At 39.1% G+C, this 24,874-nt stretch overlaps 1 protein-coding gene across 3 annotated transcripts in view; it reads right to left on the minus strand.

Moving 5' to 3' along the window:
• LRMDA (leucine rich melanocyte differentiation associated) overlaps positions 1-24,874 on the minus strand; it is a 1,123,874-nt gene that overhangs the window by 183,823 nt on the left and 915,177 nt on the right. The gene's annotated exons all lie outside the window — the stretch shown is intronic.

Here is a 24,874-nt window from a genome sequence, read left to right on the forward strand (position 1 = left end):
GGGCTTTGTATGTCTCCAAGCTTTGCCATCCACTATTGAAAACCAGGACATTTTGCATCTTAGAGAGAGGATTCCAGAATGTGGGACTCTGAGTACTAAAGCCAGGACAGTCCCAGGCAAACCAGGACAGTTTTTCATGCTAGCGAGACTCTAATGTTATTCAGAATAAATACTTGCAAAGTTTGAAACAGAAAAGGACTATAAAGCCAATCATCTTATCATTAAAGTACAATGAGGAATAGATGGAATAGGCTATACTGGGATAGCCTGGGAAGTTATGATCCATATGTGAAAATGAGCTGTGTACAGAAAAAAAAAATGTCTAAGAACTGACCAATTGTGCCTTCCCAAAGGTAGACACATTTGGGAAGACTCAAAACTAATGCAACTGATGGCTGTGACTTAAAAACACAGGAGATAACAATATCTTATCCAGGTGAGAATAATTAACTATGACTTTCCCTTTACAGTTCATTGAAGCTAAGCTCTCAAAGTCCAGACAGAATACCAGGATACTACAAACTCCTATTATAATGAGTAGTATATAATAATCAATATTTTAATCAATATTATAATACATATAAATATTATAATCTTACCTTTTATTTTTTGCTGTTTGCAATAAGCAAGGCAGCAAGCCTACTCATTACTCTTTTGTTCCTCACATCGCCAATACTGATTAACTATTTCCAAAACAGATAACTCATCTTAAAATGAGCCCATTTCTACTAAGAAGGAATTAAGCTTTTTTATTTAGGAAACCTTTGAAAGAATGTATGGACATCCTTAGCTAAACCCAATGGAAGCATCACCAGCAAACAAAGAGACACCATGTTAATAAATTGTGTGGTTAAATATATTTGAGAAACACTGAGTTTAGAAAGTGTCAAACACCACACCTCATGCTAGATTCCACATAATCTTTGATAGGCTTATATGCCATGAGCACTTGAAGAGCTGGAAATCTTACACATATTTTCCAAATATGTTTGATCAGGACCCTTTTTAAAAAAATCGGAACACTTTTCTGAAGCAGGGCTCCATAGACTACAGTTTGGGGTAGACTGACATAAATATAACAACATGTGAAAATGGGACCCTTCAAGTTCAGCTGAAGTCACAAAATCACAGGAATCAACTGGTTCCATATTCCAAGATGAGGTGCCGCATCATCCCAGCAGGACCTGCAAAGGTGACGTCTAAGACCCAGGTCTGCACCCCTTAGCTGGGTACATCTCTGCATAGCAGAAAAAAGATGCTGAATATACTATCAGAGGAGCTGGGAATTTGGAATTAAGGATTTCTTTTTATTTTACTTTATTTTATTTTATTTTATTTTATTTTATTTATTTTATTTTTGAGACGAAGTGTTTCTCTGTCACCCAGGCTGGAGCACAATGGCGTGATCTTGGCTCAATGCAATCCTCCACCTCCTGGGTTCAAGCGATTCTCCTGCCTCAGCCTCCTGAGTAGCCGGGATTACAGGCACCTGCCACCACGCCTGGCTAATTTTTGTATTTTTAGTAGAGATGGGGTTTCACCATGGCCAAACTGGTCTCAAACTCCTGACCTCAGTTTCCCCACTCAGTTTTCCAAAATGCTGGGATTACAGGTGTGAGCCACTGTGCCCGGCAAGGATTTCTTTAAAGAGAATTTTCAAGTGTACTTGCAATGCTTCCCTCCAGTGGACAAGTATTAGGGCTATGCTACTCCTTTTATTTCAAGCAAATGATAGGGACTTTGGTAGTGTACTCAGATAGCTTGGTAGGTGCCCCTGAACTTTGAGGGTCAGAGTGAACTGATACCAGTCTTATATAAGTCTAAGAAAGTTAATGAGTGAAAGAACTACTATGGCTGAAGCTGCTCGCTAGGTGGCTAAACAAAAGAGACTCAATTTGGGGACACAACTATATACCACTCTTAGGTCAAAGATCCATATTTCCAGGGAGGAGGTAAGTGCCAAGTACAAGTAAAAGCACCCTGAGGTAGTCTTGGACCTTGCCTTATTAGAGGCAAGGAGAGCTCAGCAGATAAAAGTCCCTAGATGATTCATTTATCATCAGCAAGAGAATCACCTGCAAGAAAGAGGAACCCTAGTGATAAGCATCCAAATCATGAAACAGCCTGCAGAGAAAAAACGCCAGTCTTCAGCATCTGCCAGTCGAAAAGCAACCCAATACCAGATTGGGACCAGCCAAGCAAATCTGATCCTGGCTCCTACTTCTCTTCCCTTCCCCTATCCAACTCACCTAGCATATGGAAGAATAAAGGAGAAAGAAGGTACTCAGCCCACTTCTCCCCCTGTAGCAAGCTCTTGATGGTGCCAGAAGATGCATTACCCATGGATGAATTTCAGAGTTTTGATTATGACCTGAGACTATACTTATTTATAGTATAATCAACACTGTTTGGAAACTTAGGTAACCAATGAGAGGAGTTATTACTAACTAAGAGTGAGTGGCAGGCTCTGAACACTAGCTAGGATACTATTCCAGGGCAGAAGATCTAGCCCTGCAGAGTAGATTCACAAAACCAGTTGTGAGAAAAAAAACAAAGTGTATTTGACCCCAAATTAAACACTAAACTCATACTGTGTTAAAAGCACCAATGGTTTTCTATAAAGTATTTGAGGACAATCCTATCATTTTGTGACCCAAAACCCCACTGCAAGAAGGAGAAAGAGAACCACTACCTTGAATTTTCATGGCATCTTCAGGCCCAGCATCTCAACTGACACATCCCTACAAGGTGACTGGGTAGCAATGACTGTTCCCATTTGACAACGGAAAAAACTGAGGATCAAATCTGACTTGACTTATCTAATGTCTGAAAGCTCAGGCAATGACATGATCCAAATTTTAGAACTCTTGCAGGTCCTGCTGGGGTGATCTAGCACCTCATCTTGGAATGTATGACCAGTTGATTCCTATTATTTGTGGCTTCAGCTGAACCTGAAGAATCTCATTTTAACATTTTGTCACATTTGAAATTCCTTGTTCAATGGTTTTACAAACATACAGTAGTCCCCTTTTGTCTGTAGAAGATACATCAGGACCACTAGTGGATGCCTGAAACCACATGTAATACTGAACCCTATAGACAGACCTTCCATCCTCAACTTATAATGGGTTGGCCTACAATTTTTCAAATTTACTACAGTACAAAAATGATATACACTTGGTGTGCTCTCCACTTCCTATATATAGTATGTATACTATGTTTTTCCTATACATTCAGGTCTATGTTAAAGTTTAATTTAAAAATTAGGCATGGTAAGAGATTTACAATAATAATAATAAAATAGAACAATGATAACAATATACTATAATAAAAGTTATATGAATGTGGTATTTCTCTCTCTCACAGAATATCTTATTTTTGGACCACAGTTGATCGTGGGGAACTGAAACTGTGGAAAGCAAAAGCACAGATAAGGGGAGCCTAAAATATATGCTATTTTCTTTAAAAGACAGGATAAGGGGTCACTTGCAAACACTGGAATCCATTTCTCTAACATGATTGGAAAGGACTTCACAGTAAATAAAAATGAAATAATAACAGCTGTTAGGCAAGGTTTGTAGATAGCGACATCAGCTTTGAAACAGAGTCAAGAGCAGCATAAAAACAGTACGACCCCAGGCAGAGAGGATTAAAGCCATGCTCCAAACCCAGGCTGGCAGCTCTTTATAGCTGGATGGTTTTTTGTTTTCTTTTTACCCTTAAATAATTTTAGGAGGAGGGTCTCTTTGATTACACTAAAACAAATAAAATCTTGTGTATGAAGAATTCTTTTGGCATAAAGCATGAGGCGTATTACTACTTTTTTTTGCTGGCATAAAATCTAAGAAAAGCCTCAAGGTGCAAATGATCTGTAGTTTATTTAACATCATGGTTTTTTATTTTTATGGGACCTCATTATTGCTCCTTACCCTAAATTATAGGTACATTCTTGGCTCCATTTCCCACTGGGCTGCAAGCTCCAGATACTGTGTTATTTGTCTATAGTTCCAAATACTCTTCAATACTTCTTCAATCAAACAGTCATTATCTCATAGTTGGGATATGTTGAACCAAGGCAAGGATCTAGGGAACTCTTAAGTTAAGTACTGCTGTAGGCCCAGTTCTCAACCAGAAGTGCCACATGTCTATCAAAATTATGAAGGGAAATTCCCAGGTCGCATCATTTTACAAAGATGGAGTTCTCTGCTCCATGTTAAACTAGCACTTGAATGTCCAGGTTTTCCCTGGAAAACAGATTTAGGGGAATAATTGAAGCAAACTCCCCTGACCTTGAGAGAGACCTAGACAGCCAAATACAAGAAGCAAAAGAACACCTGGGAAGTTCATCACAAAAAGATCTTTGCCTAAGAATATTGTCATCAGATTACCTAAATTTAAGATGAAGGAAAGACTTTGGGAGGATGAGGCAGGCGGATCACGAGGTCAGGAGATCGAGACCATCCTGGAGCACACTGTGAAACCCCATCTCTACTAAAAGTACAAAAAAATTAGCCGGGAGTGGTGGCAGGTGCCTGTAGTCCCAGCTACTCGGGAGGCTGTGGCAGGAGAATGGCATGAACCCGGGGGGCGGAGCTTGCAGTGAGCAGAGATCACGCCACTTCACTCCAGCCTGGGCAACAGAGCGAGACTCTGTCTTAAAAAAAATAAAAAATAAAAAAATAAATGAAGGAAAGAATCTTAAGAGCTATGAGACAGAAGCACCAGGTATCCTATAAAGGAAAACCTATCAGATTAACAGCAGATTTCTCAGCAGAAACCCTACAAGCTAGAAGGTATTGGGGACCTATCTTCAGGCTCCTCAAACAAAACAATTATCAGACAAGAATTTTGTATCCAGCGAAACTAAGCATCACATATGAAGGAAAGATACAGTTTTTTTCAGACAAACAAATGCTGAGAGAATTCACCATTACCAAACTACCACAACAAGAACTGATAAAAGGAGCTCAAAATCTTGAAACAAATCCTGGAAGCACATCAAAACAGAACCTCTTTAAAGCATAAATCACACAGGACCTATAAAACAAAAATACAAGTTAAAAAGCAAAAACAAAAAACCAAGTACATAGGCAACAAAGAGCACGATAAATGCAACAGCACCTCACATTTCAATACTAACATTGAATTTCAATGGCCTAAATACTCCACTTATAACATACAGAACAGCAGAATGGATAGGAACTCACCAACCAACTATGTGCTACCTTCAGGAGACTCACCTAACACATAAGAACTCAGATAAACTTAAAGTGAAGGGGTGGAAAAAGGCATTTCATGCAAATGGACACCAAAAACAAGCAGGGGTAGCTATTTAAATATCAGACAAAACAAACTTTAAAGCAACAGCAGTTAAAAGAGACAAAGAGGGACAGTATACAATGGTAAAGACCTTGTCCAACAGGAAAACATCACAATCCTAAACATACATTCACCTAACAGTGGAGCTCCCAAATTTATAAAACAATTACTAATAGACCTAAGAAATGAGATAGACAGCAACACAATAATAGTGGGGGACTTCAATACTCCACTGACAGCACTAGACAGGTCATCAAGACAGAAAGTCAACAAAGAAACAATGAATTTAAACTATACCTTGGAACAAATGGACTCAACAAATACATACAAAACATTTCACCTGACAACCACAGAATACACATGCTATTCAACAGCACATGGACCTTTATCCAAGATAGACCATGTGACAGGCCATAAAACGAGTCTCAATAAATTTAAGAAAATTGAAATTATATCAAATACTCTCTCAGACCACAGTGGAATAAAACTGGAAATCAACTCCAAAAGGAACCTTCAAAACCATGCAAATACATGGAAATTAAATAACCTGCTCCTGAATGAGCATTGGGTCAAAAACGAAATCAAAATGAAAATTAAAAAAATTATTCAAACTGAATGACAATAATGATACAACCTATTGAAACCTCTGGGAAATAGCAAAGGCAGTGCTAAGAGGAAAGTTCATAGCCCTAAACACCTACATCAAAAAGTCTGAAAGAGCACAGAAAGACAATTTACGGTAACACCTCAAGGAACCAGAGAAACAAGAACAAACCAAATTCAACCCCAGCAGAAGGAAATAACCAAGATCATAGCAGAACTAAATGAAATTGAAACACAAATAATACAAAAGATAAATAAAACAAAAGGCTGGTTCTTTGAAAAGAAAAAATAAAATTGATAGACCGTTAGCAAGATTAACCAAGAAAAGAGAGAAAATCCAAATAACCTCATTAAGAAATGAAACAGGAGATATTACAACTGACACCACTGAAATACAAAAGATCATTCAAGGTTACTATGAACACCTTTATGCACATAAAGGAAAACCTAGAAGAGATGGATAAATTCCTGGAAAAATACAACACTCCTAGCTTAAATCAGGAAGAATTAGAGACCCTGAACAGACAAATAACAAGCAGCAAGATTGAAATGGTCATTTGAAAATTACCGTCCAGGTACTGTGCCTCACTCCTGTAATCCCAGCACTTTGGGAGGCCGAGGCGGGTGGATCACCTGAGGTCGGGAGTTCAAGACCAACCTGATGAACATGGAGAAACCCCATCTCTAACAAAAATACAAAATTAGCCGGGCATGGTGGCGCATGCTTGTAATCTCAGCTACTTGGGAGACTGAGGCAGAAGAGTCACTTGAACCTGGGAGGCAGAGGTTATGGTGAGCTGAGATCGTGCCATTGCACTCCAGCCTGGGCAACAAGAGTGAAACTCCATCTCAAAAAAAAATTAAATTTAAAATTTAAAAAATTCAAAAACAACAACAACAATAAAAAGTCCAGGACCAGACAGGTTCACAGCAGAATTCTACCAGACATTCAAAGAAGAGTTAGTACCAATCCTTTTGACACTATTCCACAAGACAGAGAAAGAAGGAACCCTCTCTAATTTATTCTATGAAGCCAGCATCACCCTAATACCAAAACCAGGGGAGCACATAACCAAAAAAGAAAACTACAGACCGATATCCTTGATGAACATAGATGCTAAAATCCTTAACAAAATACTAGCTAACCAAATCCAACAACATATCAAAAAGAAAATCCACCATGATCAAGTGGGTTTCATACCAGCGATGCAGGGATGGTTTAATATACACAAGTCAATAAATGTGATACCCACATAAACAGAATTAAAAACAAAAATCACATGATCACTCAACAGATGCAGAAAAAGTACTCAACAAAATCCAGCATCTCTTTATGAGTAAAACTCTCAGCAAAATCTGCATACAAGTGACATACCTTAATGTAATAAAAGCCATCTCACAGCCAACATAATACTGAATGAGGAAAAGTTGAAAGCATTCCCTCTGAGAACTGTAACAAGACAAGGATATCCATTCTCACCACTCCTCTTCAACATAGTACTGGAAGTCCTAGCCAGAGCAATCAGACAAGAGAAAGAAATAAGAGGCATACAAATCGGTAAAGACGAAGTCAAACTGTCACTGTTTGCTGATGATATGATCGTTTACCTTGAAAACCCTAAGGACTCCTCCAGAAAACTTGTAGAACTGATAAAATAATTCAGCAAAGTTTCTGGATACAAGATTAATGTACACAAGTCAGTAGCTCTTCTATACACCAACAGCAACCAAGCCAAGAATCAAATCAAGAACTCAACCCCTTTTACAATAGCTGCAGTAAAAATGAAATACTTAGGAATATACCTAACAAAGGAGTTGAAAGACCTCTACAAGGAAAACTACAAAACACTGCTGAAAGAAATCACAGATTTCTAAACATAGACACAAACAAATGGAAACACATCCCATGCTCATGGAGGGGTAGAATCAATATTGTGAAAATGACCATACTGCCAAAAGAAATCTACAAATTCAACACAATCCCCATCAGAATACCACCATCATTCTTCACAGAATTAGAAAAAACAATTCTAAGATTCTTATGGAAACAAAAAAGAGCCTGCAGAGCCAAAGCAAGTCTAAGCAAAAAGAACAAATCTGGTGGCATCACACTACCTGTTTTCAAACTATGCTATAAGGCCATAGTTATCAAAATAGTATGGTACTGGTATAAAAATAGGTACTCAGACCAATGGAACAGAATAGAGAACCAAGAAATAAATGCAAATACTTACAGCCAACTGATCTTTGACAAAGCAAACAAAAACCTAAAGTGGGGAAAGGACGCCCTTTTCAACAAATGGTACTGGGATAATTGGCTAGCCACATGTAGGAAAATGAAACTGTATCCTCATCTCTTACCTTATACAAAAATCAACTCAAGATGGATTAAGGATTTAAACCTAAGAACTGAAACTATAAAAATTCTAGAAGATAACATTGGAAAAACCCTTCTAGACATTGACTTAGGCAAGGATTTCATGACCAAGAACCCAAAAGCAAATGCAATAAAAACAAAGATAAATAGCTGAGACCTAATTAAACTAAAGAGCTTATGCACAGCAAAAGGAACAGTCAGCAGAGTAAACAGACAGCCCACAGAGTGGGAGAAAATCTTCACATTCTATATATCTGACAAAGGACTAATATCCAAAATCTACAACGAACTGATACAAATCAGTAAGAAAAAAACAAACAATCCAAACAAAAAGTGGACTAAGGACATAAATAGACAATTCTCAAAAGAAGATATACAAATGGCCAAGAAACATATGAAAAAATGCTCAACATTACTAATGATTAGGGAAATGCAAACCAAAACCACATTGCAATACCACCTTACTCCTGCAGGAATGGCCATAATCAAAAATTAAAAAACAGTAGATGCTGGCATGGATGCAGTGAACAGGGAACACTTCTACACTGCGGGTGGAAATGTAAACTAGTACAGCCACTATGAAAAACAGTGTGGAGATTCCCTAAAGAACTAAAAGTAGAACTAACATTTGATCCAGCAACCCCACTACTGGGTATCTAGCCACAGGAAAAGAAGTCATTATTTGAAAACATGCACATGCATGTTTATAGGAGCACAATTCACAATTGCAAAATCGTGGAACCAACCCAAATGTCCATCAATCAACGAGTGGATAAAGAAACTGTGGTGTGTATGTGTGCCTGTGTGTATATATACGTATATATACACATATATCTATATATGTGTATATATGTATATGTATACATACGTATATATACATGTATATATGTTTATATATGTATGTATATATGTATACATATATACATATATGTGTGTATGTGTGTATATGTATGTGTGTATATATACATATATGTGTATATATGTGTGTGTATATATATGTGTATATATATGATGGAATACTATGCAGCCATAAAAAGGAATGAATTAACAGCATTTGCAGTGACCTGGATGAGATTGGAGACTACTATTCTAAGTGATACAACTCAGGAATGGAAAACCAAATATCGTATGTTCTTACTGATATATGGGAGCTAAGCTATGAGGACGCAAAGGTATAAGAATAATACAATGGACTTTGGGGACTTGGGGGAAAGGATGGGAGGGGAGTGAGGGATAAAAGACTACGAATATGGTGCAGTGTATACATGGGTGATGGGTGCACCAAAATCTCACAATCACCACTAAAGGACTTACTCATGTAACCAAATACCACCTGTACCCCAATAACTTATGGGAAAAAAGTTAAACGTCCAGGTTTTCATATTCTTGTATTTTTACTTAGCAAGTTATGCCACAATTACAAAATGAGTCACCTTTTTGCAAAGATTTAATTAATATCCTTTTTCCCTCTTCCCATGCCCCTCCCCTAATCCTTGACACCCCACCAAGCTCCTAAGGCTCCCAGTTCCCCCAACATGGAAAAATTCCCTGGAAATTTTCATATAAACAAACTTTTCTAAATTGCTACAATTTGGGGTCAAAATTTCCCCAGCCTTATCAAACAAGTAGTTTAAAGTAATAAGAACCACCCCTAGAACAGCAATAATAATCCCTAACATCTATATAGTTTTTAGATCACTCTAATTTATGTCAAGTAAAATGGTAAAGTGCTAAACAAACAAAAGACACTATTTCCATTGTTATATTAAATTTGTCCCTTTCTCTGTCAAAAATCTTACTTAAGCTGGAACTTGGGTTTAGATATCAACTCAGTGAAATTGTTCCCAACCCTACAAGCAGGGTTAATTAATCCCTTCTTTGCACTCTCCTAGGCCCTTATGTATGCTACTCTGAATAGCCTATCCTATGCCACTGGAGTTAGTTCTACACATATTTTCACTAAATATTCCCTGAGGGGAGTGATTCCCCATCTCCAGCTCTTAGTTTCTAAGAACTAGAAAAATTTTGTTGGAGTAAGCCATCAACGACCCTATAAATATGGAAGTCATGCAATCATTATCCCTTTTTTAAGACAAGCAAACTGAGCCTTAAAAAGGTGAAGTGATCTTCCCAAAGTTGTTAGAGCTAGTTAAGAGGAAATCAGAACTTGAATCCTGATACTCTAAGTTCCAATGATTGCTTGCTGACATTTCACTCCTTGTCTTTGGGACCATTTTATATATAACAGAACATTCACTGTAAGCTCAAAACAACATAGTTATGGTCATTTTGTTTGACTTAACCCAAAGAATAAATAACTTTGCTTTTAAGAAACAAGTTCTGCCCTTCTTTTATGGAAAAAAGGTTGTTATGCCAAGAAACTAGAAAGGAAAAAGGAAGGAAAGAGGTGAGGGAGGGGAAAAGGAATGAACAAAGGGAGAGAAAGAGTAATCAAAAGCAAATCTAGATAATTCCATGTTATCTAGATTTGCCTTTCTAATTTTGCATACCACACTACCCCTCACTTATCCTATGCTCCAGTTAAACTGGTCTACTTGTGGCTGTCTTAAGTTTAAGGAACTAAAAAAAAATTGACTTGGATATTAATCTTGCATCCCACAACTTGCTAAATTCACCTGTTGCTTCTAATAGCTTTATGTACATTCCACTGAATTTTCTACACAGATGATAATTTCATCACAAATAAAGACAGTTTTACTTCTTCCTTTCCAATCTGGATGCTCCTTCCTTCCTTCCTTCCCTCCCTCCCTCCCTCCCTCCCTCCCTCCCTCCCTCTCTCTCTCTCTCTCTCTCTCTTTCTTTCTTTGTTTCTTTCGCTTACTCTACAAGCTGAAACCTCTAGCAATGCTAGGTAGATGTTAGCAAGCATGTTTGAACACTTTTTAATAACAAAAATTATTGAGTATTTTTCAGGCATTGAGTAAAGCTCATGGAAGTTAAAGGCAGGAATTAATCCCCATCCTAATGATATCATGACTTTGTGGAGGAGCTCTGTCTGCTGGTAAAACAGAAAATCAGGTAAGTCAGGAAAAATAAGGTTAGGACAGGTCATTCAATAAAAGCAACAACAGTAGCAAGAAAAGACTTAATACTTACAGAAGGATCAATATGGGCCAAGCACTATTGAAAGTTACTGATATGTATTAACTCATCTAAATCTTCCAACTTACCCCCATTTTATAGGTAGAAATCAAAGAGAAAAGAAAGACTGCTCCAAAAGGGGGGAGGGTGGAAGGAGGGTAAGGGTTGAAAAATTAACTTTTGGGTACAAGGTTCGATATTTGGGTGATAGGTACATTTGAAGCCCAACTCCACCAGGGGGGTACAAACAACCACATGTACCCCCTGAATCTAAAACAAAAATAAATGAATAAAAAAGATTACTAACTTTTGTCTCCATAGCCAATGTTCTTAAATGCTAGAATAAATTGCCTCTGGTAACCATCTCTTCATTAATGGGTATTGAATGTTCACTCTTTGCTAAGTACTATGTTACTTTCAATTACTTTAACTATTGAAATAATCCTATTTTATAAGTGAAGGAACTGAGATTCAGAGTGATCAAGCGACCGGCCCAAGGTCACCCAGCTAACAAGACTGAAACCAAAGTGTTCTGACTTCAAATTCAATACTCTCTCCACCACCTGTTTATACAGCACTTGACAGCTTACAAAAATCATGATCACATTTGTGCCTTGAATGTCAGCTAAAGGAATTGAGATTTTATTCACTAGCCCGTGGATAACCTTTGTCAGTTTTTGAAAGGAGGAAAATGAAAGAGAAAGGTGTTTTTGAGAGGCTATGGCAGTGTCGTGCTCCGTGGGTTTTCTGGGGCAAGTCTTCAAGCACAGGGTTAGGAGACTCTCCGGTCCCCTCTGAACTTGTGAGTCCTTCCCTTCAAACTCATTTGCCAGTCTGGAGAAGTCCTGCTTTAAATAATGTTCCTGGAGGGAACTCCCAGAAGAACAGAGATAATAAAAGTACTTCTTATGTCACTTCTTCTCCCTGCATTTAACTTTCGGGAATATTTTTGTTAACTGAGAAGAGCACACCAAGGAACCATTATCACTGATACAAGGAGAAAACGGATGGTAGACTTCCTCAGTCACATCCCGTCAGTGTCAACAATTTAACTAAACATATAATAGTCATAACCTCATCAGTGTTAAATTTTCTAGGTTTCTGGCACATATCTCTTCATCTCCTTCATTAAGTTTATAGAGTGTTCTTTGGTACATTTGCTCAGTGTGAGGATTTCACTTTCAACTGGCACATATTGGAGTAGAACAGGGAAATGATTTTTCTGCCTTAAGTAGTTAGCAAAATAAGAGAGTATATGAAATGGATCAATGCCCTAAGCCAGGTACTTGGCATGTAATGGTAGAGAAGCTTGACCCCATCCATCACAATCCTGCCCACTCACCAGGGGTGGGTCTGGCACAAATAAGCCAACCAAGTCTGAGTTGCTCTGTTTCCATTATCTTCTTGCTCCATGTCCCATACTCTCCCTTAGATGGGGACTTCCTTCATTCAGAATTGGAGTCCTGGGGTCACCATTGTTACACCCCTATCAGATAGCTACTCCTAAACAAGCTCCCCAAACCCAAATCTATCCTGGTCCGCCTTCATTTAATCCTGATTTTTTTTTTTTTTTTTTTTTTTTTGAGACAGTCCCACTCTATCACCCAGGCGGGAGTTCAATGGTTCAATCTCGGCTCCCTGCAACCTCCGCCTCCCAGGCTCAAGCAGTTCTCCTGCCTCAGCCTCCCGAGTAGCCGGGACTACAGGTACACACCACTGCATCCAACTAATTTTTGTATTTTTACTAGCGGCAAGGTTTCACCTTGTTGCCCAGGCTGGTCTTGAACTCCTGACGTCTAGTGATCAACCCGCCTTGGCCTCCCAAAATGCTCAGATTACAGGCATAAGCCACCGCACCCAGCCCATTTAATCCTGATTTTAACATGTTAGCATGTTGTGCTCAACTATCTTAGATGAAAATTATTTTTAAACATTAGTCAGGCAATTATTTAAGCAATAAGAAATTTGGTCTGACCTCTCTTCCAGGGATATTCGCATTTTAAAAGAGTACCCAGAATCAGAAATGTCTTAACTTACAGAAAAAGTTCAACTGTAGCAGGTGAGGTAGGGAGGGTATTTTGGAGTTTCAGGAGAGTAGCTGTTCCCAGCATCCACCAAATATGTCCTGTGAAAAATTTCCAACTCCACAAATACATTTGTATCTCAGTATCCTCACTTACAACATAAGAATGTAATACTGACCTCACAGAACTGTGGGGATTAAACAAGTTGGTTAGTAATTGTTATAAACCTTTCGAGAGGCTATATAGTACTACACAGAAGTGAGAATGTTCATGACTTCTGTGCTTTGCCTTTTATATAGGTAACTTACTTGATCTGCCTACACAGGATCTGAAGACATTGGAAGCCACAATTAATCTGTCCAACTACAGATTAATCATGCTGTCTCTACTTTTTAAAGATACAGCCCCTGTAGCTTAGATGAGCTAAAGAAAAGCCACCTTGAACACTGGCCACAGAGGTCCTCAGGTACCCATTCACAGGGCTGTCATACCAAGACCGTGTGAACCAAGGAAGTCAGAAATGCTACTAGGGCCAGGCATGGTGGCTCACACCTGTAATCCCAGCACTTTGGGAGGCTGAGGCAGGCAGATCACCTGAGGTCAAGAGTTCAAGACCAGCCTGGGAGTCTTGGAGAAACCCCAGCATTACTAAAAATACAAAATTATTACATAACAACATGGAGAAACCCCAGCATTACTAAAAATACAAAATTAGCTAGGCATGGTGGCGCATGCCTGTAATCCCAGCTACTCAGGAGGCTGAGGCAGGAGAATCTCTTGAACTCGGGAGGCAGAGGTCGTGATGAGCCGAGATTGTGCGATTACACTCCAGCCTAGGCAATAAGAGCGAAACTGTGCCTCAAAAAAAGAAAAAGAAAAGAAAAAAGAAAGAAAGAAATGCCACTGGACCAATCCAAGGGCAACAAGATGCTCTTGGTCCTGAGGTTAATAACTAATTCAAGAATGATGGTACATGAAGAAAGGTAAAACTTGCTGCTATTTCACTTTGAAGCAGAGCTCTACTCCCAGCCTTAACAAATTTTTCTATTATTATCCAAAATTGATTTTCATAGACTTTCAAAAGCTCTATTTTCTAACCAAGATATTAAGGCATCAGTGTATGCCTTCTTTTACTACCTTTCATTCATAGGGTCCTTTGACTATTAGAAGTCTATCTGATTACTTATGAAAGTGGTCAGTCCTAGGTCTTCTGGGAAAATTAAACCATGGGAATATGGGGTTCTCTTCAATTCTTGATCAGAGCAAAGTGGCACTGAAGGATAGTACGGAAGAGCATAGAAAGCATCTTAATGCATCTCATTTTACGGAGGAAACTGAGGTCTGGGTTTACAGCCACATGCTGCTGTTATGAGAGAGATCCAAGATACAGACTTGGACCTAGTGTACTATCTATCCACTCTACCAACTAGCTTCCCCTCCCCTCTGCTGTGAATGTCCTCAGCACTAATGTAACCAGTCTTATCATTCCCTAGAAGTTAATGAATGTCTCATATTCTCACTCACATTGTAACCTTCTCCCTCTCCTACCAAGGGTCTTCTCCTATGTCTTCTTCAGGTTTCAGGGAAGTGCTGTGGACTAATAAGCCTTTACTCAACATTTTTTCAATGACCAATGGAATAATGATGAAATGACCACTCAAGTACTTGTCACCAGCATTAGTCTACTCTGTTAGCTGAGGCTCCGGTGTTCTCTGCCTTCAGATAAAACCACAATGACAAAATGGCATGGTGGACAGTTTCTGCACCAAGCTCCATGGGTGACCTGCGATGTGTTCTGTGGCTGACTGTCACAGGAGCCCAAGTGGATGGGCTGGGAGAAGAGAGAAGAGGCCTTACAACGGAGACTAGAGGAATGCTGTCCCTTGCCGAACATCTGTGTGCTGATGAGACCGATGACAGGAGGCAGAGCACACAGTTCCAGCAGGACGCCAAACATCTGGGCTCAAAACCAAGCAACAGAGTTACTCAAATCAACGAAAATATAATCACGGATATTTTCAATGCCTACTATGTGCATTCAGACAGCTGTGATTAGATGGATAACATTTCAGTCCCACTCACCCCCCAACATTCCACTGCTCTCTGCTCCAGATGCCTGATGTTATATTAATCAAATATTCATGTTTTGCACTGAGCATCTGTTGGCATATGTTGATGTGCAGATAAAACCAAGGTTATGAATTATTTCACCAGAATTTTAATGGGACTCTTGTTCAGCTCCTTTGATAGAGGCCAAAGACAGTATACCCCAACCCTTAGCCATTTCTAAGACTGCCATGCCTCCTGGCTCCTGCTCTATCAGAATGCAGGGAAGCTAGGAGGCCCATGCTGTCTCCCATAGCACCAAGGAGATATTCAGGTGAGAAAACCATCAGAAGCATCATCTTTCTGAAGTCAGTGTTTGGTTGCTGTTAGGCTCACAAGCACTCAATGCCAAGAGGAAACGCTGTGCATAATTTGACACCAGCGGTGCTCCAAGAACAAAGGATGTAATATCTCTTTGTTTCTGGACATCCTAAGGTTAAAATGACATCTTGGCTGGCAATTATGATTCTGTATTCTTTTATAAATCATGTTATTTCCAAAAGAACATAAAGCAGGTGAATGAACATTCCATTGCCTCATTACTGGCATTTCTCCTATGAGGACTGCCAGAGCCTTTACTAATACTACCACCAAGTATTGCAGTCAGGAAATGAATAAAGCTGAGGGATCTGCTTTTAGCTTGAGGCCATTTACCGTTTTCATTCTTCAGTGAGAGAAAAACAACCACTGAGGTGAGGGTGGAAAGACCTCTCCATATGGAATGGCGGTCTCTGATTTTTCAAGGTCCTCTAGAGAGGACTTTGTTGTCAAACAGGCTTTGTACACACTTCATTTACTAGGATTGTGCTTGTCTTTCCTGTTTTCACAAAGGCCTCCAAGCTCCTCAAAATCAAGAGTTTCTTCCAGAGGCCTCACACTCCCATGGTACACTGCGTAAGGATCTGCATAATAATTGCAGGGAGTTTGCAGATAGGGAAGTAAAGAACCACGAAGGCCAGGCTTGCTCACAGCCTTCCTGAAGGGAGACTGGAGACGAGAGAAGCTGGAAATGTGGGTCTCCAGACACTTGGCTTTGTGGATGCTATCTCAAGAGAGTGAAATCAAGGACCCCTTTAGTCATTTCCATTTTATACTTACTTCGTTCATTGGATAAGGTGGTCTCTGCAGCTAGATCGCTCTGTGATCCACCATGCTTCCCTGCTGTCTGTGCTTTAACTACCCAAGAGAACAAATATAGAGTGCCTTGCTTAGAAACTCCAGCTCTGAAAATATGCAGATAGGATTGGAAAACTTAGAAGGAAGTTTAAAATTCCCCTATCCAGGGACTAGTCTGTTCTACACAGTGCTTTGGATAAATATGAAAAAGGTACCCCTCTGAGGTGTACCTCCACACACATAGTTTGGTGAGTAAAACCTGGGTCAGATTTCCATCCTGCCAACCTGAACTCCTTGGTTTACAGAAACCCTGTAATACTTTCTCATCTTTATACCCAGAACCTGGATCGAATTCCAAATGGCCTTTCTCCTCTCTTCTGAGCCTCCCTCAGATCCCCCTAGCTCTATTCAAGAAGAAAGCTTCCAAAACAGCTTCATCAAAAACAAGAGTTACAACCGCAAAGTCCAAGCTCCTTTACATACTCTCCTGATCCCGCCCCCACCCCAGCAATGGCTTCACAGAGGAGCAGGGTTGGAGGGAGGGGAAGAGTATCCATGCCTCCTCTTCTGTCTTTCTATGCCTTGCCAATTTTTTGTTTTGCACTTGCCAATTTTTTGGTTTGCACTCACAACCTTGTTATACCTTTCTTATTTGAATATATTTTCCTAGTTCTCCACCAACCAACCTTCTTTGTTACCAACTTTGCCCACTTGCCACAGGATGGAAAGATAAAAATTCCAAAGTCACTGTTTATATCTCTCCCACCCACCAACTCCTCCATGAAATTATGTGACCCAAAGATGACCCTGGAAGACATGCTGAAGAATTATTTCTGCAAAGAATTTTCAAGTTGTCATTTTCATTTAAAAAAATAAGATGATAAAAAACACACCCGCACACAAGCCATTATTTGTAAAATGCCTACAGATGATGAAGAGGAATGCATATCAACAGATGCACACGCACACATAGGAGTGAGCGACCACATGTGGATATGTCACCTATAGCGGCCAAGATGAACATTTCCAATGAAGAGAGTAATTGAACAGTAAGGAAAATGTCAGGAACCAAGATTTCAAATTTCTTCTCCCTTTTCCTTCCACCAATCCCTTCAGTTTAAAAAAAAAAAAAATACAGTTTTCTCAAAATTCCATTTTTTATTTGATACCTAAATTAGCTTCAGAAAGCAGTTACATGGGTTGCAGAAATACAGGGGTTACTAAGCAGGGGTCTCATTGTGGTATGCAAATGACTGCCAGCTAGGAAGCAGGATTTTCTAGTTATCTTCTGGTATTGCTTAGCTAAATAAACTCTGACACCTCTGTGCCTCAATGCCTGATATCTTAGATTCTTTCTAGCATTTACTAGGGTTCTATGGTTATATTATTTTAAAATTATCTGGATATTTGGAATAATAACTACCATCTCCATGATGATGACTAGTACCACCACTATCATCCTGACATTGTTTTCTTTCTAAAACTGTTTGCAATTGTCCAGTTATACCTGTCCCCAAAGAAATGAACACATAATGGCTTTCCTTATTTTACAAGGAGGAATGCAGATCAATTCTAGATTTTAGTGTATATATAATATATACACCCAATATATCTGGGTGGAGCCAATTTTAAACTTCTTAAGTAACAAAGCTCAGTGCAAAACTGTCTCACCTCTAATGATGGGAGGCCTTTCTAACTGGGTTTCCAAATCAGCTGTCAAGGGGCATGATACAAGTTCCAAGAAAAGCTTGATCTATAGAGAACTTGGGCTTCACTTATAGCCCTGAATGTGGGCCACATTCAGGCTTTTCTAATGCTATTCCAAATACTCCCTAACCCAATAATTTAGGCCCACATTCAATGCTAATTCAATGTCCCTTTCTTTCACAATCAGCATGCATGCAACTCTTTATACTTCATACAGCTTATGAAGTTAGACATACCATTTTTCCACCACACAAAAAATTAGACTCAGCTCCTCAACCCAAATATATCTTGGATGAGAAAGTCTTTTTGAGAGGTTGAATGGTGAATGGTAAAAATCACAGACTTTGGAATCAACAGACCAGGAATAACTTTAAACACCTATGTGAGAGAAGTTAGCATCTGAGAATACACACATGTCCCCTTTGTACTCATTATTCTTCCTTGATCACATCAGATATAGTTGTTGGCACATAGCATGTACTCAATAAATATTTATTGAACTAAATTAATCCATTCTCATATTGAACAAATTTACTTTCACTTAAAAGGGCTCCACAATTTCTTGGTAACCTGATGCTGTGCTTCTTACAATTTCTTTAAGGGAGAGTTCTGGGTTTAGGATATTGGTGTCTTTGTCCCACCTCATCCATAAAGTCTTCTCTGACAATTCCAGTACAACCTACTCTCATTTTTCTGACTCTCTGTTGCACTTATTCCCGATTCTAGTCACTTTGTCACATACACGATAGCTTATCTTGCCATGTAAAATGTTTTTCATAAGCACATCATCCTTCCTATGAGCTCATAAGCTTTTCAAGGGCACAGGTCATGTCTCATTCTTATTTTATAGGTCCCATGGCACACAATACAACATAAAGCCTATAGGAGGCTCTGAACGAGTACCTGTTGAGTTGAGTTGAATTTTAAGGACAGCAATGACAGTGAAAATTTTATTTCAGAGAATTATCAAAAGGTAGAATTGGTGTGGTGCAGGGGCATGAAGAGAGGCTGGTTAATGGGCACAAACATTTAGTTGGATAGAAGACATCATGTTCAACCACAGTCACATAATTATGACTATAGCTAAAAATAATTTATTTTATATCTCAAAACAGCTAGAAGATTTGAAATGTTCCTAACACACAGAAATGATAAATGTTGGAGGTGATTTATCACAAACACCCTGATTTAATCATTACACATTATATGAATGTATCAAAATACCACACGCACTCCATAAATATGTACAAAGATTATATATCAATTTTTAAAAAGTATAGACAGGTTTTTTATAAGATTGAATTTCTATTTTTACCACTCATTTCACCTAAACCAGGGCCATGGGCCTATAACATAAAGTACTAGTTAGGAAGCAGAGGACCAGGAAGCAGCTGGCTACTGTCAACGAAGAGAAGATTGTATTTCAGCAATGGGTTGTGGGATTTGATGTATAAGTCACTAATGACTCTTGGCCAATACCAAGTGACTCTTGGTATTATCTGGAATAAAAAGTAACCCAGAGATATGCCAAATATCAATTTCCAATTACTTTCCTGTGACACACTTCTATCCTCCTGGGAAAACTCCTAAGGGATCTGTTGCCCCATATCAACTCAGATCTGGTTTACCTTTCAGTCAAACAGGTAACACTTGACAGCACCCTGTTCAGCCTCCATATCACAATGTCCTCCTTTGACACTCAGATTCTCTTTTGAAAACTTCAATATTGCCTTACACTGTCACTGGAGACCTAGCCCAAGTGTAGAAGGCCTTTAATATTATGCCCTGAGCCATAAGCATTCGCATGGGACGGTGATATCTCCAATACCTGCAGTGAGTTGTTGTCACTAGAGCTTCCCAAGACTTAATTTGCACTGGGATGGTGAAGGCAGGAACAGAGGTTCCTGCCCGTCCCTTGCAACTTCAAATCTAGCCCAAGGGGAAAGAAATAAGAGTCCCTAAGTCTTAACTTTGATACTCAAAACACAGAACAGCATTTCTATTCTCCAGATCACAGAAGGCAGACCACAAACTAATTTTAAAAATCTTTGGTATTAGGGATGTTAAAACTGAGGATCTGCAAAAAAGCCAGAAATCACATGTCCCCCCTTATTACAAAGTAATGGAACAGAATTTGGAAAAACCAGAAAACATCTCCAGGTCCATAAATCAGCCTGGCTGGAGGAAAACACAAATGGCCAGCACCTGGAATGAGCTTTCATCTGGAGCAGGAAAGCAGCCTAAAGAATCGAACTTCAGAGCCAAGACTCCAGACTGTGCACTGTGATTAATGACTTGAGTGAAAGGTCTCAGCTGAGGCTGAACAATTAACTTGTTCTCTTCACATCTCAGAACTCTCCACGGCATAACTATGTCTCCCCTGATCATACACATTTACTAAGATGCAAGCCAGTCTGCGGAGCTTCGAACGTGTCATCATCAGACTGTTCCTGACAATGTGGAGAGCCCTGGTATTTGTCAGGACTACTTCAGTCGAATCATCTGCATTGACTCTGCATGCATGTGTCAACCTTTCAGTTCCTTTTCAAGTTTAAGAACCATTGCAAATGAGGCAACGACATTGGCCTCAATCTATCACACACATGCACACAAGTCCACAGCTCAAAGAACTGCAAATGGACAGCACATGGCCTGGCATGTTTCTGGTCATTCCCAAAAAAAGTTCTTAGGGAATGTAATGTCCATGAGATTAATGGTTCCCTCTTGTCCTGCCTTTATCCTCTGGAATAGGTTTCTCTAATCTATTTCAGAGCCTCTAAAGCATTTACAGTATACCAATCACTCCTCTTGAATCTACATTGAGACTCTGATAAGAGCCGCTAGATCCAAAGGAAGTCTCCAAACCTCTTTCCTTCTCTCCTAGAGGTGAATCTGTAGACAGGAAAGAAAGGAATTTTGAACATGGAAGTACTCAAGCTGGATATACTCAAAGAATCCAGTTTTCTTGTTTGATCTTCAAAAGCTGCTTCATTTGGCGCAAATGAGTTTACCAAAAGTGGATATGGCCCACATCAAAGTGGGATTTGAAGGGTAATGAGTGGCATGTCTAAGAATATCCTCCCATCTGACCTGCGACAGGGGCAGGTCCTTCCACCTCCCCTGTCCCTGATTCCATCCACAACCACTTCTTTCAGTGAAGGCACTCTACTTTCAGGAGATATATTTTTAAGACAAAAATACCAACGCTATTGATAATAATAATAATAGAAACAGCAGCAACAAAAACATGTATACAGTAGCCCCCCCATCCACTTTCTGCATGGTTTTAGTTACCACAGTCAACTAGAGTCCGAAAATATTAAATAGAAAATTCCAGAAATAATCCATAAGTTTGAAATTGCATGCCATTCTGAGTAGCATGATAAAATCTCACACTGTCCTGTTCCATCCTGCCCAGGATGTGAGTCATCGCTATGTCCAGTGTGTCCATTCTGTATATAGAATCGGCTGCTTAGTCACCTAGAAGCCGTCTCAGCTATTAGATTGGCTATTGTGGTACGGCGGTGGTTGTGTTCGAGCAACCCTATTTTACTTAATAATGGCCCCAAAGTGCAAGAATAGTGATGCTGTAATATTCTTATAATTGCTCTATTTTACTATCAGTTATCGTTATCTCTTACCATGCCTAATAATTACATTAAACTTTACCACAGGTATGAATGTACATGAAAAAAAATGTTACAGTATACATAGGGTTCAGTACTCTCCATGGTTTCAGGCATCCACTGGGATCTTGGAATGCATCCCCTAGAGGTAAGGGGGACCACCATTCAGCACTTCCACAATAACTATTTGAAACCATTCATAGCAACTTACACAATCCTCACAACAACCTCAGTAAGGCAGATGTTATTATTGTCCCTATTTTATGGAGAGAGAGATGCAGAGTGGTCAAGTACCTTGTCCAGAGCCACAGAGTCAATAAGTGGCAAAGCCAGGATTCAAACCCAGACCTCAGCCTGATGCTCTTGACACTATGCTATCCTGTAATCTGTCCCCTAGAGGTACTGGCACCCACCTTTTGATGGAGTCAGAGAACCAACACTTCTTGCATAGCGCCTGCTCCTACACAGGAGTCCAGCCTGGTGAGTCCTGTTTCTGTGGCACCTCAAGTGAGTTCTCAGTCTCTTAGCCCTAGTTGTCCTTATGTGTAAAATCAACATGCTAATAAGACCTATCTCACAGGGGCTTTTTTTTTTTTTCAGACAAGAGTTCTAAGAATCACCAGGGCTTACTGAGGATTAGTGAGAGAATGTATATGCAGGGCCTAGCACAGTGCCTGGAAAAGGGTGGGTGCATAACATTGGTAGCTGTGTTCATTACTGAGCAAACCTGCTAATATTGGTGAATGGGAAACCAAAGGGGTGAAGAAGATGAGGCAGAAACTCTCACACCTTGGAGAGGGATGCAAAAAAGCAGATAACTATAGCAGCCCCGGAGAAACTAGAATACTAGGATGCTCAGAAGTACCAGCAAGTGTTACTTACCCTCCTGGTCTGACCCAGTTTACACAGTCTTTATATTAGTTTGGTGAGACCCGATTTACACAGTCTCTATGTTAGCTTATCTCTATGAAAGAAAGAATTCTACTTTAAAACATAAACTATATCCAGAACAAAAGAACAGAAGAAAGATGTCCATCCTGGAGGAATTCCAATATTCTCCCTGAAATTTCTGATACAAAAGCAAGGTGGCTGAAGCATCCTCTGCGGCCGTGTATGGCTGTTTCAGAGTCAACACATGGAGCGGCATCCTTCATTCTGCATTTCCTACATGCTCTTGCCAACCCCTGACACATCACATTCTTTGCATCAATAAGTGCTGGTGCCAGAACACACTAAATTGCCTTTGACTACATTTAACTGATCTAGTATTTTTTTATGATTCTTTCTTGTTGTACCATTTTTCACTTTTGACTTTATAATTCTCTGCTGACTTTAAATAAAGCTTTACCAGACTACCCAAGGTGGTTTTTAATAGAGATTTAGGGGCTAGGTTGTGTTGTGGTTTGGATTCAGATTCTACTTCAGCAACAAGGGGAAATTAACGAGGTGGTTTCATCTCAAGTGCCCATTTATATTCGGAATGGACAGAGAGTTTATCTTCTTCCAAGCCTTGTAATCATGACACTACAAAGTGATATTCAAGAAATAAAACATTATGTAGCAATAGCTTCCACACCACAAGACCACTACACAGTGTCCCTGCAACCCCAGATGACTAGGGTAATATTAAGACAGCAATGGAATTACTTTCTGAGTGACAGGGAGGATTCTGACCACATTTGGTCCTATGCCAAAGACAATGCTCGTTCTCCTAGAGATAGGGAACTCAAATGACCCTACACCAGCCACGTTAGCTCCTTCCTGATGTTCCTCCCTCTTCTATGCTATCCATAATCCCCCCTGACTCCTGCCCAGCTGAAACACTGGAAGCCAGCTGACCCTCCATCACAGGGAGAGGTGACATGACTGGAAAAAAACTGAGCTAGACAAAAAAAAAAAAAAAAAATCAGTCGCCAAAATGAATGTTTCTTTTGAACAAAAGAATAAACTTGACTTAATTATTTTTGAAAATATAAAATTGATAACTTAGTAAGATTTTGGTTTTGCCTTGTTTTTCATTATCATGTAAGACTTGCTTGATGTTAAGGAGCAAATATAATATATGTAAAATAATAAGAATTATCATCTAAAAAATATCTGTCTACCCATTACCAAGCTTAGAAATAAATAAATACCATTGATTGTTCCTATCAGGTCAGAATTTTTTTTTTTTTTTTGCCTCCACCTACCTGCATTTTGAATTTTTCATTTTCATGGTTTTCGTCCTAGTATTGCCAAAAATCTAAGGACACTTTACAACAGTGTTTTATTTTGCACTTTCAAGCTTTATGTAAAGGATATTATATGGTATCATTCAGTGGGTTTCTTTTCTTTTGATTTTTAGATTTGTTCATATTGAATGTTATTTCACTTTATTTAATGAATCATTTGGGTTGTTTCTGGCTTCTGGTTTTTGTTTTGTTATGCTATGAGTATAGTTCATATTGATCTGAGCACATATAATAGCTTTTCTTGTGGTAGAGTCCTGGGAGTGAGATTTCTGGATCTTAGGATTGGCATATATATTCAAATTCACTAGAAAATAATCAATTGTTTTCCAATAGAGATATATTAATTCACAACTCCCATCAAAATTGCTTTTCAGTTTTTGTTGCTCTGCAATGTTGCTAACACTTGGTATCACCAGATTTTTAAATTTTGCTAAATCATTGAGTACAAAATGTATTTTGTTGTTTTAATTTATATTTTGATATTTAATTGTTTCCTTATAGACAATCATTAGCTGACTTTTGGATAGTTTGAAAAACCTCTTTATCCCAAATAAGCAGGAAGTGCAGCCTTTATATCAAGTAGGTATGATTATATGTCTACATAGAAAGATACTAGGTATATATATGTATAAAATATATATGTATGTATGTGAGTCAACATAG

Source organism: Macaca fascicularis, chromosome 9 (assembly GCF_037993035.2).
Source record: "Macaca fascicularis isolate 582-1 chromosome 9, T2T-MFA8v1.1".
Taxonomy (NCBI): domain Eukaryota; kingdom Metazoa; phylum Chordata; class Mammalia; order Primates; family Cercopithecidae; genus Macaca; species Macaca fascicularis.